Source organism: Cyprinus carpio, chromosome A3 (assembly GCF_018340385.1).
Source record: "Cyprinus carpio isolate SPL01 chromosome A3, ASM1834038v1, whole genome shotgun sequence".
NCBI lineage: Eukaryota > Metazoa > Chordata > Actinopteri > Cypriniformes > Cyprinidae > Cyprinus > Cyprinus carpio.
Genome location: NC_056574.1, coordinates 10284137 through 10303287, shown reverse-complemented (window position 1 = coordinate 10303287; position 19151 = coordinate 10284137).

Genomic DNA, 19151 nt, shown 5'->3' with positions numbered 1-19151 from the left:
GCACATTGTCCTCTGTTTCTCCGCTCTTGTGCCGCTGGTCGGTCTGGAGATGAATAACGCGCTGAAAGGACAGATAGGAGCCGATCGAGAGTCTGCCGCTGTTTTCATATGAATTTAAAGGGGAAACCAGCGGGTATTTGTTGATAGACACATTGTGTACAGTTTTTGTAATTCTCAAATTTTTTAGGGGGGCTGAGCAGTGGTCATTTTAGCGGGGGCTATAGCTCCCCTAAAAATATGGAGACCGATAAGTCATCTAACTAATTATCTTTACGCAAAAAAAACAACGCTTCACACATGCGTAAACAAGTTCACATGCATGACAACCTAATTCACGTACACACAAAAAAAAAATTCACGTGCGTAAAAAAAAAATATATTCACAAAAAAGCAATTCACATGTGCAAAATAAAATTATATATCCATAAAATACATTCGCTACAAATGCAAAACAACAATAGACCTCGTTCGTGATAACAACTGTGCACAAAAAACTTTGAAATGTTTAAAATGTACGAGTGTCGGAATGTACCAAATCGTCTAATTTACTACGAATCCACTCGGATTTGTGTGTGTGTGTTTTGAGACTTTTCCTGGCAGCGCTCTCTTCCCCACATGGGTCTGTCGTACTCTTTAGCCAATCAAGATGCGAGCTTAACATTCAACCAATCATTAAGCCACCCGAGAGTGCATTCAGAAGCTCGCAGGCAATCGGGGAGACGTCTCAAGATGAGAAGCCCATAGAAGCCTGGCGTTTACATTTTAAAAATACCTATACAAAATAATTAATCAGAATTACTTACTCCTGATTCACGCACGCGCAAAGAAACACCCGCTCAAGCTTCGCCGTTCTCTGCAAGATTTAACGATGCAGTGTTGCACGCACAGCTAACTATAGAAGATAGCTTACATCTGTCAGACAGGTTTGATGACGTCATCCAGCTTAGTTTGAGTCCTGCGCGTCAGAATACGGAACGTGCTAAAAAAATCGCTTTAAAAATGGGTCTTGCATTCTTGTCTCAATTGAGTTTCCAATTGGGTCGCTGTGTCCATTTTCTTTTATCTTGGTCTATGGATTAAACGATTGTAAATGGCTTAATTTTCCGTTCTGTAATTAATCCATATTGCGCAAAAGGTACGCAGAATCCTGCTCCTGAATGCACTCTCAGTGGGCTTATATATGATTGGTTGAATGGTAAGCTCGCATCTGATTGGCTAAAGAGTACGGGGGGACAAGACCCACGTGGGAAAAGAAAGCTCTGCCAGGAAAGTCTCAAAAACACACCCACACAAAAAAATCCCGAGTGGATTGCGTAAGTAACAATGGACGATTTGTACATTCAGAACACATCTGTACAATTTTAAACATTCAATTAGGTTTTTGTGCCACAGTTTTAATATCTACGATCTATTGTGTTTTGATTTGTGAAATGTATTTTTATGAATTATATAATTTATTTTGCGCATGTGAATTGCTTTGGTGAATTATAATATTTTTTTTTCGACGACACTTGTGAATTTTTTTTGTGTGTACGGGAATTAGGTTAACACAGCATGCAGTGAAATTGTCTACGGCATGTGTGAAATGTAGTTTTCTTGCGCGTGAATTATATTTGAGATGCTTTATCTGTCTCATTTATAAAATGGATTACCTAGCGGAACGCCCATTGCCGCTTGATGCGTGCAGCTCCATCGTTCAAACTACGTTGCTTTGAGGCTGTCGTTCTTCTTCGATCTAAATACGTGCTGACTGGAGCCATGGAGCACATACAGCCACCTTACTGGTAATTTGGACTTTTATTTCTCTTTTATTCGACTCGAATTTACGCTTCTGAAATGAAGTTACGTAGGAGCGAGTAATAACGCCATCATTCCTTTGTTCTGCAATATATTATATACATATACGCACACAGAGTTAAAAATTGGGGTCTGCTTTCTGATCCCAATGTCTATAATTTCACAATTTCACATAAATACCATTTTCTTATTTAATATTGATAGGCCTACATAAGCACAGGTTGAAACAATTGAAAAATCTGTGTTTTGTATGTTGTGGACATCTGTTTTCTTATTTTGCCTAAAATTTTTCCCTATTAAAGTCTCCTGCCATTCCGCCATGTGTTAATGAAAATGACAAGAAAAACAGATTTTCAAAGCAATTGAAATAGCAGTTCTTTATGGATGGGAGGTGGATGCTAACAAGATAAGTGCCAGCTATTTTATCAAAGCTGAAAAAACTCCAAGCATTACAAATACTTGACAAAAATACACATCTGGGCAGGAATCACTCAAAAAATAAATTGATGCTGGTTATGGATATGAACAAAGCCCCAGCAGATGAAGTCCCAGGAATAATCGTGGAGGGACTTCACAAGTGTGAAAAAAACGGAGGGCTTCAGCACATAAGAGGGAAGCAAACAAGACTGATTCAGTTCCGTCCTCTCCTTACCGAGGAAGAGAAAGTTTTTTTGGCCATGGGGCCTTTTGCATTGGAAGGGATCCTTTGAGGTTATAGATAGATACATGTCCATCACACCAGGCCTTTGTCTTCAAAGTTCAGGCCTCCAACACTCGGCCTGCGTTCCCCCTGGGCCTCTAACCAGCGGGGCCCTCTCCAGTCTGGCTCCTTCAAAATCAGGCTTTCACATCGATCTAAGAGGGGCAATAAGAAGAAACACATTGCCGCTTAAGTTCAGTGGTTGTAGCCCTACAATGACTTATTATGCTGTTGGAAACGTTTAATGGATGGGTCTGGTGGTGGGTGATGGCCTGGGGCTCAGCAAATCTTCAGTCAACAAAACTGGTGATAGCAGTAACACCTTTGCTGTTACAGCTTATGAAGAACATCCTGATTTCCCCCAAGCTCCTGAAGAAAATCAGCTGGCCCCCATCAACAGTATTGACTAAATCTCCAGAGTTATTGGCATCACTGTGATGGCACCTTTATCCCAGTGTCAAACCCCATGTGGTAAATGAGCTCTTGTACATTTACAGAGAAGGGATATCCAGACATTAATGTTAAAATAGTGTGTGATCACAAGGGGATGATCAATGACATTGTAGCAAAAAGGCTTAAAGACTCTTTCATCTTTTGTGTGGGCCATTCTGCAGTTTGCGGTGGCTGAAGAAGGGGGCTTTGGTGATAGCTGGCTGCTGGGAGACAGAGGATTATCTTTTCTTCACCCATACTCCTGAAAAATGACAATAACATGAATAAAACACTTTTGCAAACAGGTATATACTGTGTATGTGTGTGGGTATGTACAACACATATGTGTGTGTGGTGTGTGTGTGTGTGTGTTTATATATATATTATATATATAATATATATATCTATATATATATATAATATATATATATATATATATTTGTAGAGAATATTCTATATTCTAATCTGTAAAAAACAACAAAATCACTTATTTATAGGTACATTTTTGTTACTTTATTTGGGGTACAATCCATTTAAAATACTGTGATTTGAGTGTTAACACATTTAATATAAGTGAAACCTCTAAACATACTGTTTTACCAATATTGTTATATGAGAAAATATGCGTTTATGTATGTTTTAAAAATACTCACTTGACAAACGAAATGAAGGCTGCGTTACAATCGGCATGCTTTCAGAGGGTTTCTTTTGTGCTTTCAGCGAGGGCACCTCGAAGGGACAATAATACGTGCGAGGACCATGCTGCTATATAGTTTCAAACTGAATTTGTGATTAATAAAAAAATATTTAAAGGTGAATTAGGTAAGATCTACGCACCAACAACTTTCTTCCAAATCACTCAGAGTGGATGGTGAAATCTTGGAAAGGAATAGGACATATGGGTCGATAACTTTGAATGAACACATCAGCCCAGGTGCGGCGCAATCAACGACGTCGACACAGCAAACTAACGACGCCGATGCAGTTTGCGAATGTTTTCGATTGAACTATGGTTTCGGGAAACACCGAATCGTTGAATTACGTTGGTAACGACGGAACTTGCGACCATAGTTGGCTAACGATGCTTTTGGGAAACGCACATTTGTTTTTTTTCCTTATTTTACAAAAGCTTAAGCTTTTGTTGATATTGTGAGTGCACACAAATACAAGTAGACCCTTTGCAGTTCCGAATGATGCCTTTTATGAGCAAAAATGACGGCGTATTTTTAAGTTTTTTACTGACATTAAAAAAAAAAAAAAAAAAAAAAAAAAAAAGCTGACCCATGTCCTGCAAAGCGCTCGCTCTCCGCCACAAGCTATTGGATATGCGCCTAACAGCGCTTATTTATCTAGGTTAAATGTTTAAATTAATGCCGTGGAATGCATGAAGTGTATTATGTCTGTTTATTTAGGCAAGTCGTGTTGGTTTGAGAAGGCAATAAATTGATCAAACATAATGCTCAACTCTGTCCGCCGCTGCAGCTTGCTCGTTCCTTTAAAAAAAACAAAACCTCGAATTTACCAAACACAAAATGTTCCAAACATATTTCTAAATTAACTTAATAAATAAACAAAACGAAATATCTGACAACTTTTCTGTTAAAAAAAAAAAAACTGAGCTATTTAATAGCTGCTGTGTATAGGGAAGAGAGAGAGAAAAAAGTCACGGTATCCAGTCGGACTCGGGCCAAGAATTCTCATATTAAAACACACCCCGACCTATGTCACTGGGGAGAGAAACTGTGTACTTTAGGTACTGTTATCATGACCATTACCACCTTAAAGCCTTCCTTGGGGCAAAATAGGACAAAGCCAAATGATTATCAATTTATTATGGAACGCCAAACGGTTCACATTTCGTCATTAACCAGACGCAAAGTAAAAAAACTCCGATTTCTTTGCTAAGTCACCGCCGCAGTGACAGCGGACACTGTGCCACAGACAACGATGACGTCATCCTAATGTGATTTTACAGTTTTTTCTCGGTTGCTTTGGTGCATTTCTCAAATCAGAAATGAAATTCTCAAAACTACTTGTACAACCTCCACATCATCTTGTCATTTATACACATCATAAAACCAGTTTCTCATTCTTTTGAACAAGTGTGCGATTGGCTTTTGTACATTCATGCAGTTTATTATGTACATTTATCTGCGGTCTCTTGCATCATCAGTTGCTAATGTTATGTTGCTCAAAATGTTATTATATTAGTTTTCTGTGCAGTAGTCTTACCCCCAAAACATCTAGTCTTTAGTTCATCGTAAAAAGTCATTAAATGCAAAATGGTTCATCTAGTTGTCATAAACTGCCAAGCACATTTTTTCTTACACATTATTTTTTGACTTTTTGTAAATATGGCATGAATTGTGCAAGTGAATCTTGACTAATGAAGAGATGTGTAGATGATAGATGATAAACCATTTTCTCTGAAACAGCTCAAAGGTTCATCTCATGAATCTTCAGTTGGAAAGCATATACTGTATAGACAGATTTCCTTTTCCCTACAAATACCAAAAATACACTTAAATTTTTATTTTCATCTTTGTGGCCACATATCTATTTGCTCCTTTTCTATATCACAATGACATTGTAAAGTTTTTTTTTATTTTTATTTTTTTGTCAGACCACTAGTAAAAGTGTAACTAGGAATACTATTCAGTCTCTTTCAGTCAATATCCACATACAGTAATGTTTAAATTTGTACTTTTGTAATGGATTCTATACTGTAGCATACATAAGCATATGTCATACTGTTCAGTACAGTAACTGTCACTCCAAAATGTTGCCATAGTTTACATCAGAAAACACACTAACAAAGTGCACGTGTTATATTGACCACATGACTTAGCATTTTTGACACTCTTGTTTGTGAACAATGACTTTTCATTCTGATAGCACTGATACGTTCAATGATATAAATACTTGCTTTTGAGAGATGAACTAAAAATTCTGAGTAAGTTACAGGCTTTTGCAGGTAACCCATTGTGTGGTGCTGTTTGTACGAATTGAGAAATGCACATACTTCTTTGCAAATATTAAGGATGATTCGAGAAATGTACCAAAGCGCCTGAGAAAACACTGTAACCCACCAATAAAACGGCAACACATTAAATAAAAAGTAAAAAAAAATCTAATTTTGGGCACAATTATTGCTCTATATAGTGCTTGATATGGCGACTAGTACACAAGACACTAAGTTTTGTCATGCTAGACTGTGTGTGAAACTTCTAAACCATGTGTAATAAATGGAGGCCAGGCAATGCTTAACAGAAAACTTCACTCTGTCAGTCTCTCTTTTTTCAATACAGACCAACATACAGCGACATGTTCTCTTCACAGCACACATACACACTCTTAAAAGTGGCAGCACAACATAAACTAGAACCTCACTCAAAGATACTATATCATAACAGCATGTGTATCAACTTCTTCGTGATTCGTGAACATTTCTTCTAAAAAACATTTGCCGTTTTAGATTATACTCCCTTTACAGATGCTTTTCTTTTTCTTCTTTTTATTTTTTCATTCTTCATGATCTTTTATCCCATTTAATCAGAAACTGGTTTATCTGGACGAGCTGCAGTATCATATTTCTTTATCAAGGAACAAGGAAGAGAGCAGCATAGGTTTAAACATACTGTCTTCGTTGCAGCAGATCACTTTCACTTTGACGATACAGAGATGATCGTCTCTCTGCTTCAGGCTGATCATGGAGCTGCGGGGGGGGGGGGGGGGGGGGGGGGGACTGGTTCATGTTTGTGACTGTAATTCCAGTTATATCCGACGGTATGTACATTGTTTTTCTCTTTATTCTGAAGGCAAGGCATGACCACTTCATTATTATGTGCCGTTAACATCTCTGCAAACTTACAGTATCAGTTAAGGTTTTGGACACATTTGACTGAATTTATTTTGCTCATGATCTTAAAAATCCTTGCTGTAGAGGCTTCTGCTTAAACACTTGAAATGAGTTTGTGCCTACATATGGATTACGTTACAAAATATTTAATCAAAGTGGAATTATTTGTAACTTTAGTAGATATTAAGAGATGGCACCTTTAGATTAATCTCTTCTGCTTTCCTCGTTATGTTCAGCATGATTTTGCTTGATGTCTTGAGCTTTCAGCAGTTTTTAAGGGCTGATATACAGATTGATTCATATGAGGTTGAGATGATGATGAATGATGGTGATGATGATAAGTGAAGCTGGGAATACGTTTTTTTTTTTTTTTTTTTTTTTCAGTGTAGTATTCCATATATTTTAAATATTTTAAATAAACATGATTTTAGTGAAGGGGAAGCCAGAGTGCGATTTAACTGAGGCCTCCTCTAGAAATACAAATAATTTGCCCAGTACTTTCTTTAGAGATGCTTTTCTTTCTTTTTCTTTTCTTTTTTTATAGTGATGTTTTTCCAACTTAATCAGAACCAGTTTGTCTGGACTGGTTACTGTTTCATGGTAAAGTAAAAACAGGTTTCAACATATCCAGATGCACCAGAATGATCTCTTTATAAAAATTTAAAATTTCAGTTTGACTTTTGAGGAGCCAAAGAGATGATAATAATTTATAATAACTTAACATGGACCTGCTTATGTTTATATTTGTGATCATTCTGATAATATTCAATGGTTTGTACTTTATTTTTTTTTCTCTTTAATCTAATGTTGGTGAAAAAGGGCACACAATTAACAAAATTAAAAGGCACATATGTATTTGTTTTTGCAACAAAAACTTTTAATTAAGAATATTTTCTGTGGATGAGCTGGAGCAGAGAGTAAAGGAAAGCAGTGTTTAAATGCTTCCCATGATGCACCTCTTGAAGCTGAAGGTCCAGAGAGAACAGAGCTGAAGATGTTTAGATTTGATTATCATTGGTTTGGTAACATTCGTGTCAGCTACTGTCATGTTGAGGTGTGTCTGTCTCTGTTGTACTTTGACATTTTAAAGGGTTTAGTTCACCCAAATATTAAAATTATGTCATTAATGACTCCCCCTCATGTCGTTCCAAACCCGTGAGACCTCCGTTCATCTTCGGAACACAGTTTTTTTTAAGATATTTTAGATTTAGTCCGAGAGCTTTCTGTCCCTCCATTGAGAATGTATGTACGGTATACTGTCCACGTCCAGAAAGGTAATAAAAACATCTTCAAAGTAGTCCATGTGACATCAGAGGGTCCGTTAGAATTTTTTGAAGCATCGAAAATACATTTTGGTCCAAAAAATATCAAAAAACTAACTACTTTATTCAGCATTGACTTCTCTCCCGGGTCTGTTAGGAGCGCGTTCACACAGCACTGCAGTTTAGTGATATCTGGTTCGCGAACGAATCACTCGATGTAACCGGATCTTCTTGAACCAGTTCACCAAATCGAACTGAATCGTTTGAAACGGTTCGCGTCAACAATAAGCATTAATCCACAAATGAGACTTAAGCTGTTAACTTTTTTTAAACATGGCTGACAACTCCCTCTGAGTTCAAATAAACCAATATCCCGGAGTAATTCATTTACTCAAACAGTACACTGACTGAACCGAGGCCAGATAACGAACAAAACATTGACTCGTTCTCGAGTCAAGAACCGCGTTTCTGTTTCTGTCGGACGCGTCGCGATTCGAGAAACCGAGGAGCTGATGATACTGCGCATGCGTGAAGCAGACTGACACACAGCGCGTCTGAACCGAACTGGTTCTTTTTTGATGATTGATTCTGAACTGATTCTGTGCTAATGTTATGAGCGCGGGTAAACCGAAAAGGCTTGAATCAAGGGCGATCATCGCCAATGAAGTCATTACGTCGAGCGCAAAATAAACCGGGTGAACCGTTTTCTTCAACCGGTTTATTGAATCGAACTGTCCGAAAACCAAATGCATACGGTTCTTGACTCGAGAACGAGTCAATGTTTTGTTCTAAAATCTGGCTCGGTTCAGTCAGTGTACTGTTTGAGTAAATGAATTACTCCGGGATATTGGTTTATTTGAACTCAGAGGGAGTGTCAGCCATGTTAAAAAGTTAACAGTTTAAGTCATTTGTGGATTAATGCTTATTGTTAACCGAACCGTTTCAAACGATTCAGTTCAATTGGTGAACTGGTTCAAGAAGATCCGGTTACATCGAGTGATTCGTTCGCGAACCGATATCACTAAACTGCAGTGCTGTGAACGCGCTCATAACAGACCCGGGAGAGAAGACAATGCTGAATAAAGCCGTTAGGTTTTGATATTCTTGGACCAAAATGTATTTTCGATGCTTCAAAAAATTCTAACGGACCCTCTTGATGTCACATGGACTACTTTGAAGATGTTTTTATTACCTTTCTGGACGTGGACAGTATACCGTACATACATTTCTCAATGGAGGAACAGAAAGCTCTCAGACTAAATCTAAAAATATCTTAAACTGTGTTCCGAAGATGAACGGAGGTCTTACGGGTTTGGAACGACATGAGGGTGGTAATTATGACATATTTCAATTTTTGGTGAACTAACCCTTTTAATCAGGTCATATTTCCTGGTTATCTGATTTGACCCAGCGTTTACAAACCGGTTTTTTTTCTATAACGATGAAGTGAAAGAAATTCTGTCAATGATTCATAAACACTGTTTGCTTGTGAAGTGCAAAAGCAAAAAAAAAAGAGTTTAATTTGACACAGAGATCATAGGGATCTGTAAATTTGATTTAAAAGGGGTCCTAGATGCTATTTTCAAAGCTCATATTTGTGTATTGTGTATTTGTGTTTTTGACCTAACTTGTTTATCACATTGATTTAAATAGGATAATCTTGTACTATATTGATATAAAAATACAAAGAGAAAGAAGATATATTCCATTCATTGAAATTAACAACATGAGGTGCATTGAACATTAAATATCATTACATCAAGGTTTCCCAAAACTAGAGGATTCGTAAAGAAACTGAGTTTAATAAAAAATTTATTCATTTTAAAACAAAACATTTACTAAAAACAAAATAAATAATTTTTAAACTAACACTTACTAAAAGATTGAATGATTTTATTTGTTTACCTGCATGTCACGTGACCATTAACCAACTTCAGAGGACCGTGAGCATGCAAATGTGATTTAATTATTAAATGTTTATTTTAAAGTCTCAGGGGTACTTCAAAGTAAATATATTAGGTGAAAGAGGTTTCAGAATGACAAAAAAAGTTTGGGAATCCCAGCATTAACATATACTATAGAATTAGCGTGATTTTGTGCAAACCCTTCCAAAGACTGTAATACATGATTAAATAACCTTTAATAAATGTGTTCATCAGTAGTTTGATGCAAGGTTGAAACACATCTTAAACCTGAAACTATATTTTTGTAAATCCAGTGGTCAATGCTATGTGGCCGCCTGACTAATGTGTAAATGTCCACAAAGCTGACAGACTTTGTGAATGTATATAAGTGGTAGGATATTTTAGGGAAAATCAATAAATTATTGATAATTTATGGTATTGTGTGAATATTATGTAATTATGTAATCCATAAAAAAGTAACTGTAGTCTGAATACAAGTATTTTAAATATAATTTTATTCTAATTACAAGCACTTAATTTTGGGAATCTGATTACGAAATCCAGATTACATGTACATGGGTTACTACCAGCTCTCAATGTATCCTAACTCCACTCCTGAATGGTACTGGTTTTGGACTTGGCCACACCTCTGATCTTGATTGGTCTTCGTCTTGGAGGTCTGTTCTTGACTACATCACTGATAGATTAAATTAAATCATTTTAATGCCTTATTTATCACTAATGCCGAGTTCACAATGCATGATTTTCAAAGTCGTGACATTGCATGACAGATCAGCAACAGGAGGTCACACATTACACATTTCCCTTGCCCTGTATCTGCTCTCTCATTGGCTGTAGGTCTGTGACTCCTCCCAGTGAACCTTCCCTTGCCCCTGTATCTGCTCTCTCATTGGCTGTAGGTCTGTGACTCCTTCCCTAGTGAACATTCCCTTGCCCTGTATCTGCTCTCTCATTGGGCTGTAGATTCATCGCCAATGTCATTCCAAGTCAAAAACACATTCACACTGCAGGGACTGTCACTGGTGGGGTCTAGATATTTAGCATGCCAAATATCTCATGGTCATTGGAGACCACACATCAGCACTTTGATAACACACACTATGTGATTGTCACACACGTGAACGAGCACCGATTTGTGTGAACCAGGCATTAGGTGAAAGTAACATTCTCTCTCTCTCTCTCTCTCTCGCTCTCTCTCTCTCTCCCCAGCACAGACTCTCTCTCTCTCTCTCTCTATCTCTCACTCTCTCTCTCACACACACACACACGCACACACATAAACACACACACCACACACACACATTCACCACACAAATCAGTGGTGAGTCCAGAAATTTTAAAGTGAGAGGGACTTTGTGTGAATAGGATGACCTCAGGTTTTACTCTTAAACTAAACGTATATAATTTTCAATACATGAGAATAAAAAGAGGGATATAAATGTTGACAGCTAAAAAATGTCATTATCGGTTTTGACTACAAAACAAGCTGTATTTCACTTTTCTCTTTCCCTTTGGGGAAAAAAAATTGTTTTCAGGGTTGATTGTGCATGGTCCCTCTGGTTTTTTCTTGGTTTGCTCCTCTGGGATTCTTCAAGTGGTTTTGCCCTGTTCTGTTGATGAACTTTTATCAGTGGGAGGGTTCTGGAGGTGGAATGGAGAAGAACAGAACCCGGAGACTTTAGTTCATCTGTTTCAAGATGGTGAGAGTCGAGCAGAAGCCCAGCAGCAGGATTATCAGGATAGAGCTCATTTCTTCACTGATCAGATTCAACATGGAAACTTCTCGCTCCGGCTGGACAATCTGACGAGCTGAAGATGAGGGACAGTATAAATGTAAAGTTTACATTCAGCAAGAGTCTGGTGAGACTGCGGTTGAAATAAAAACTAATGCTGGTGAGTAGTCAAGTCAAGTCACCTTTATTTATATAGTGCATTTAACAATACAGATCGTGTCAAAGCAACTGAACAACATTAATTAGGAAAATAGTGTGTCAATAATGCAAAATGACAATAGTAACACTCAATTTTCAGTGAAAGGCAGTTCATCATTGAATTCAGTGATGTCATCATGCAGCTCAGTACAGTTTAAATAGTATCTGTGCAATAATTTGCAATCAAGTCAACGATATCGCTGTAAATGAAAGTGTCCCCAACTAAGCAAGACAGAGGCGACAGCGGCAAGGAAACCAAACTTCCATCAGTGACAGAATGGAGAAAAAACCTTGGGAGAAACCAGGCTCAGTCGGGGGGCCACGTTCTCCTCTGACCAGACGAAACCAGCAGTTCAATTCCAGGCTGCAGCAAAGTCAGATTGTGCAGAAAGAAATCATCTGTTTCCTGTGGTCTTGTCCCCGGTGGTCGTCTGAGACAAGGTGTCTTTACAGGGGATCTGTCTCTGGGGCTCTAGTCCTGGTCTCCGCTGTCTTTCAGGGCTGTAGAGGTCCTTTCTAGGTGCTGATCCACCATCTGGGCTGGACACGATAACGGGATCCGGGTGACTGAAGTGACCCTCTGATCTGGATACAGACTGGATCTGGTGGCTACGGTGACCTCGGAATAAGAGAGAAACAGACTAATATTAGCGTAGATGCCATTCTTCTAATGATGTAGCAAGTACCATCGGGTGTTATGGGAAGTGTTCCCGGTTCCGTTTTTACCTAATTAATGCAGCCTAAAAAATCCTTTAACGGATTTGGATATTATAAGCGTATTAGTGTGTTATGTGTAAGCCAGGTTAAAGAGATGGGTCTTTAATCTAGATTTAAACTGCATGAGTGTGGTCTGCCTCCTGAACAATGTTAGGTAGGTTATTCCAGAGTTTGGGCGCTAAATAGGAGAAGGATCTGCCGCCCGCAGTATTGACCACATGAGTTCCTTCCTTCATTTTCACTATGATTTTACAAAAACTAATTAATGATTAATTAATAATTGCTTTATATTTTATAGTCTGAATAACTGTCTTTCAGAGCGGGTTGAGGAGTATCAGGATCGAGTCGCTCCATATCTGCGTCTGTGGGTGAAGACGTCACTCTGAACCTGCTCTGTAGACTCTCACATCCCACCGGTACGACTTTGAAGAGGTTTCATGGAAGAAAACAGATGAAGATATTCAGGTTCTGCTCTACCAAGACAATGAGGCACATTCATCAAATGAGCGATACAGAGAGACAGAGTTGAGCTCTTCCCTGCTGAAATCTCCAAAGGAAACTTCTCTCTCAGACTGAAGAGGCATCAGAACTGAGGATAAAAGGAGTTTATATGTGTGGAGGTGTTTGCTGGAGATTTTATCAGCCAATGCAACTGTAGTACTGGAGAGACTGGGTGAGTCATAAAAAAACTAATAAAATAATTTGTAATTTAGTTATTCATGGATGTCTAAAGTTTATTAAGATTACAAATGTTTACAGAAAATTTATTTTGAGTACAACTGGACAATTTTCTAAAGTACAATAATAAAACTGCATTAAATATGCAAAGAATTAACCATAGAGTGACAGTTCCTCTGTTTATAGATGACGACACCAGCAGCAGAACACATGCTAATAGCAGCACTCTCAGTTTAGGACAGCGATCTTCATCAGAGGCCCAATAGACACACGATATAAGCTTTAGTTTGAGTCACCCAAAGCAGACTGTAATCCCTCATTTCATCACTTTTTTTCATAATACTTGCAGGAAATTATAAAAAGGACAATTTTGGCTCGTGAAATATCATTAAAACAATTCAATTATTGTTTTTCCTATTTATATAGTTAGGTTTTTGTTATATACATTTTTTTAATTATATTAAAAACGCTTATGATTTGCTTTATCATGGGATACTCAGCAATGGTCTTTTCAGTAATTTCACAACCAAAATGCACTAAACCAATTAAAACACCTTATCCATGTTTCAAATCAGCTCATGCTTCCCAACAACTAAGCAAAGGTTTTCACCCAACAAACACAATTCATCACTTAAAAAACGCAAACCTAACAAACACTAGCAACAGGTAGCTATTATATTATACAGACAGTATTATACAGAGTTTTTTTTTGCAAAATTTCTTCAAAAAACAAGAATATGTCAGTATTGTGTTGTGTTTCGGTCTCTAGATGTCCTCACTGTGCCTTCACATCTATCTCTCACTGCTTGTAATGTAGCTGATTGCTGTCTGATGCTGTTTTGTAATTATGATGTGAACTTTAGTTTAACACTGCTGTAGTTACATTGAGATTTAGGGGTGTTTGTGTCTGAGTGAGAAAAAGACTTTGTGTCATTTTAAAAATGTGCAGTTATTGGATGTATTTTGAGCCGAAGCAATGATAAATAAGCCCACAGTTTAGCCACATAGTCTGCTATTGTAATCACTGTGAAGAGATTTGAAAAAGCAAACAGAAAACAAAGCAAAACAAAAAACATAAAAAACAAACAAACAAACAAAAAAAAAAAAAAAAAAAATGTACACTGAACAAATTATAAACGCAACACTTTTTGTTTTTGCCCCCATTTTTTTCATAATCTTAAAATAAAATGCCACTCTAAAATTTGCAGTTTTACTGTATTGGTCAAAAAAAAATTCAACACCAAAATTTGTCTAAATCTGTGTTAGTGAGCACTTCTTCTTTGCCGAGATTATCCATCCCACCTCACAGGTGTGTAGGGCTGGGTATCGAAAACCCGGTTCCGTTTAGAACCGGTAACAAAATTTCCAAGAACCGGGTATTCGATAAGATTCTGCATTTCGATTCTGCTTAACGATTCCTGCGTTCGCATTTCAATTTGATTAAAACACGATTAAGTGCAGGAACTGGAAAGAACGCACATATGGAGACAGATTAGTCTCAAATATAATTCACGCAAAAAAAACACGATTCACACATGCGTAAACAATTTCACATGCATGAAACCTAATTCACGTACACACAAAAAAAAAAATTACGTGCATGAAAAAAAAAATAATATTCACAAAAAGCAATTCACATGCGCAAATAAAAATTATAATATCATAAAATACATTTCACAAATGCAAAACACAATTCGTTGATATACAACTGTGCACAAAAACCTTTGAATGTTTAAAATGTACGAGTGTCTGAATGTACAAATCGTCATTTACTACGAATCCACTCGGATTTGTGTGTGTGTGTTTTTGAGACTTTCCTGGCAGAGCTCTCTTCCCACGCGGGTCTGTCGTACTCTTTAGCCAATCAGATGCGAGCTTACCATTCAACCAATCATATCATAAGCCACTGAGAGTGCATTCAAGGAGCACCATTCTGCGCACCTGTTTGCGCAATATGGATTAATTAGAACGGAAACTTAAGCCTTTACATCAGTAATCCCATAGACAGTAAAAGAAATGGACACAGCGACCCAATTGGAACTCAATTGAGACCAGTGAAGCCCATTTTTAGCGATTTTTAGAACTTCCCGTTTCTGACGCGCAGACTCAAACTAAGCTTGATGACGTCAGCAACCTGTCTGACAGATGTAAAACTCTTCTAGTAGCTGTGCGTGCAAACTGCCATCGTTAATCTTGCACAGACGGCGAACTTGAGCGGGGAGTCTTTTGGCGTGAGTGAGCAGGAGTAAGTATTCTGATTAATTATTTTGTATAGTATTTTAAAATGTAACGCCAGGGCTTCTATGGGCTTCTCTCTTGACGTCTCCCCGATTGCCTGCGAGCTTCTGAATGCACTCTCGGTGGCTTATGATATGATTGGTTGAATGGTTAGCTCGCATCTGATTGGCTAAAGAGTACGACAGGCTCACGTGGGAAGAGAGCTCTGCCAGGAAAGTCTCAAGAACACACACACACAAATCCGAGTGGATTCGTAGTAAATGACGATTTGTACATTCAGACACACTTAAATAATAAACAATCAAATTTATCTGTGCACAGTTGTATATCTACGAATTGTGTTTTGCATTTGTGAAATGTATTTTATGAATATATAATTTTATTTAGCGCATGTGAATTGCTTTTTGTGAATGTATATTTTTTTTCACGCACGTGAATTTTTTTTGTGTGTACGTGATTTAGGTTTCATGCATGTGAAATTGTTTATGCATGTGTGAATCGTGTTTTTTGCGTGAATTATATTTGAGACTAATCTTCCACTGCAACTTGCGGCCTGTTTGCGTGCAGCGCACATGAAGCACAAGCACGTGCACAGAGAACAGTGGTTGGTCGGCGGTCGCAATGCAGGTTCCCGGTTTATGTCTGTTCTCGGACTGTTCCAAGTATTTCCACTTTAGAAAAGGTTTTTCCGAGCTGAAACTGACTTCTTTCATATTTGTCGACGAATATACAGAAAACTACATCAGTATATCATCATAAACACAGCCGTTTTTGTCTTACGTGAACGTAAACAGATGAGAAAGAAAACACACATGTACAGTATTTTTCTTAAGAGACAACAGCCTAATGCTGCCTGTCATTAATGTTAATCAAAGAACAAAAGAAAATCATTAACTGATCTTGACTTAATATATTTATTAACTTTAATTGATTAATCTTTATTTTATTTATAAAAAAGAAAACTATGCAATGTTTTTAAACTTTTAATTGCAGTTTTTGTACCTGAAATTTTGTTTAGTTGTATTTATTTACTGTATGATATTGCTAATTGATTTGTTTGTTCCTATCTTATTACTGACTGTTTACTTCTCTTTAACACTTTAATATTTGAAATTTATATTAATCCAGTTGTTTTTTTGCTATAGTATTTTTTTAAAAAGCACAGGCAAAATTCCTCTTGCAGTGTTTTGTAGGCTGCTGATTTTTGCTCATGTTATCAGCTGCAACAGAATGCTTTGTAAAAAGAAGAATACATGTTTGGCACCTAAATGTTTGACTTAATTTTTTTAATATTGGATTTTTTAACTTATTGGAATCGAAACTAGGAATCGATAAGAATCGGAATCGATAAGCAGAATCGGAATCCATAAAATTCAAACGATACCCAAACCTACAGGTGTGGCATATCAAGATGCTTATTAGACAGCATGATTATTTGCACAGGTGTGCACTCTACTCTAAAAATGTGCAGTTTTTATCACACAGCACAAGGCCACAGATGTCGCAAGTTTTGAGGGCAATTGGCATGCTGACTGCAGGAATGTCCACCAGAGCTGTTGCTCATGAATTGAATGTTTATTTCTCTACCATAAGCCATCTCCAAATGTGTTTCAGAGAATTTGGCAGTACATCCCAACCGGGCCTCACAACCGCAGACCACATGTAACCCCACCAGCCCAGGACCTCCACATCCCAGCATCTTCACCTCCAAGATCATCTGAGACCAGCCCCCGGACAGCTGCTGCAACAATCGGTTTGCATAACCAAAGAATTTCTGCACAAACTGTCAGAAACCATCTCAGGGAGCTCATCTGCACGCTCATCGTCCTCATCGGGGTCTCGACCTGACTGCAGTTTGTCCACCATAACCGACTTGAGTGGGCAAATGCTCACATTCGATGGTGTCGATGGCCACAATCAACAACCTGATCAACTCTATGTGAAGGAGATGTGTTGCACTGTTTGAGGCAAATGGTGGTCACACACCAGATACTGACTGGTTTTCAGACCCCCCCGGACCCCCAATAGAGTAAAACTGCACATTTTAGAGTGGCCTTTAATTGTGGCCAGCATAAGGCACACCTGTTGCAATAATCATGCTGTCTAATCAGCATCTTGATATGCCACACCCTGTGAGGTGGATGGATAATCTCGGCAAAGGAGGCACGTGCTCACTAAAACAGATTTAGACAGATTTGTGAACAATATTTGAGATAAATAGGCCTGTTTGTTGTACATAGAAAAAGTCTTAGATCTTTGAGTTCAGCTCATGAAAAATGGGGGCAAAACAAAAGTGTTGCGTTTATAATTTTGTTCAGTGTAATAATGTGTTAAATTGACATCACACCATTGCTTTGTCGATAAAAATATAGATAATCAAAAACAGTCAAAAACACTAACCAATGTTTAAAAGGATAATCTTAAAAATTAAACAAGCAGCCCACCAGATGATTTTCTCCTTCAGTATAGCCCTGGCCAAGGTCGGGTCGACGGATGATAACATATGATGAAATATACCTTGAATGCAGGGTAAGTGGCTTTGACTAAAAGCATATGCCGAATTCATAAGATTCATGGCTAGCTATGCATTAAAACACCTTAAAGTAGCCCCCAAGTAGTGCAATGAACATATCCCACATATCAAAAACTCAAAATATGTAATTTCCATACCTAAAATATATATTTTACAGTCATTGTTAATGCACATTGGTTCATAAAACACAGCTAAGGCTTCTTACCAGTGACCGTTCCTTCACAAAAACTTAATTAACATCTAGCACAGTGTTTGCGGGAGTGGTACGATAATGTTCAGAAATTCAGGGGGGGTTAAGAAAAACAGTCTCCCGAAGGGCTTTAATACAAAAACGCACACACAATGCAGAAAAAAAAAAAGCTAAATATTTGACCAGAAGGGTAAAAATTACAGATATTTTCATCAGGAGTACGACTCATTAGCTCTAGCTTCTGCCTGCTTCAGATCAGACACAGAGATGAAAAGTGCAGTAAGATCACATCTATTGAAGTAATAATAGTATTTATAATTAGCAGTAAAACAAAAGAAAGCTATGGAATATCACCTTTTAGCTAAGTAAGTGTGTGATTCGTACTTCATTATATTTTTGAGACAAATGTATGCAAAATATACTGTACAGGACTGTGCACAATATAATAACACTGTCCAATAAGTGTCTGTGTTTGACAGGTTTCTCTGCTTCACACATAATGATGCTGATTCTCTGTATTTCTGCGTCTGGATCTGCACTCCTGTTCTTCTTTCTGCTGATCTACTGCAGATCACTACTAAAGGGTACCCAACACAACAGGGAAAATATTCTGATTTGTTGTGATTCAGAGGAAAATAAATTTTAACCTAATAAGTGAAGTGTTGTGTGGTGTGGTGACCCATACTCTGAATTTTGTGCTCTACATTTAAACCCATCCAAGTGCACACACACAGCAGTGAACCACACACACACGTGAACACACACCCGGAGCAGTTGGGGGTTCGGTTCTTGCTGAAGGGTCTCACCTCAGTCGTGGTTCATTGAGGGAGGAAGAGAGCGCTGGTTATTCACTCACACCCACCTACACATCCCTGTCAGACCTGAGACT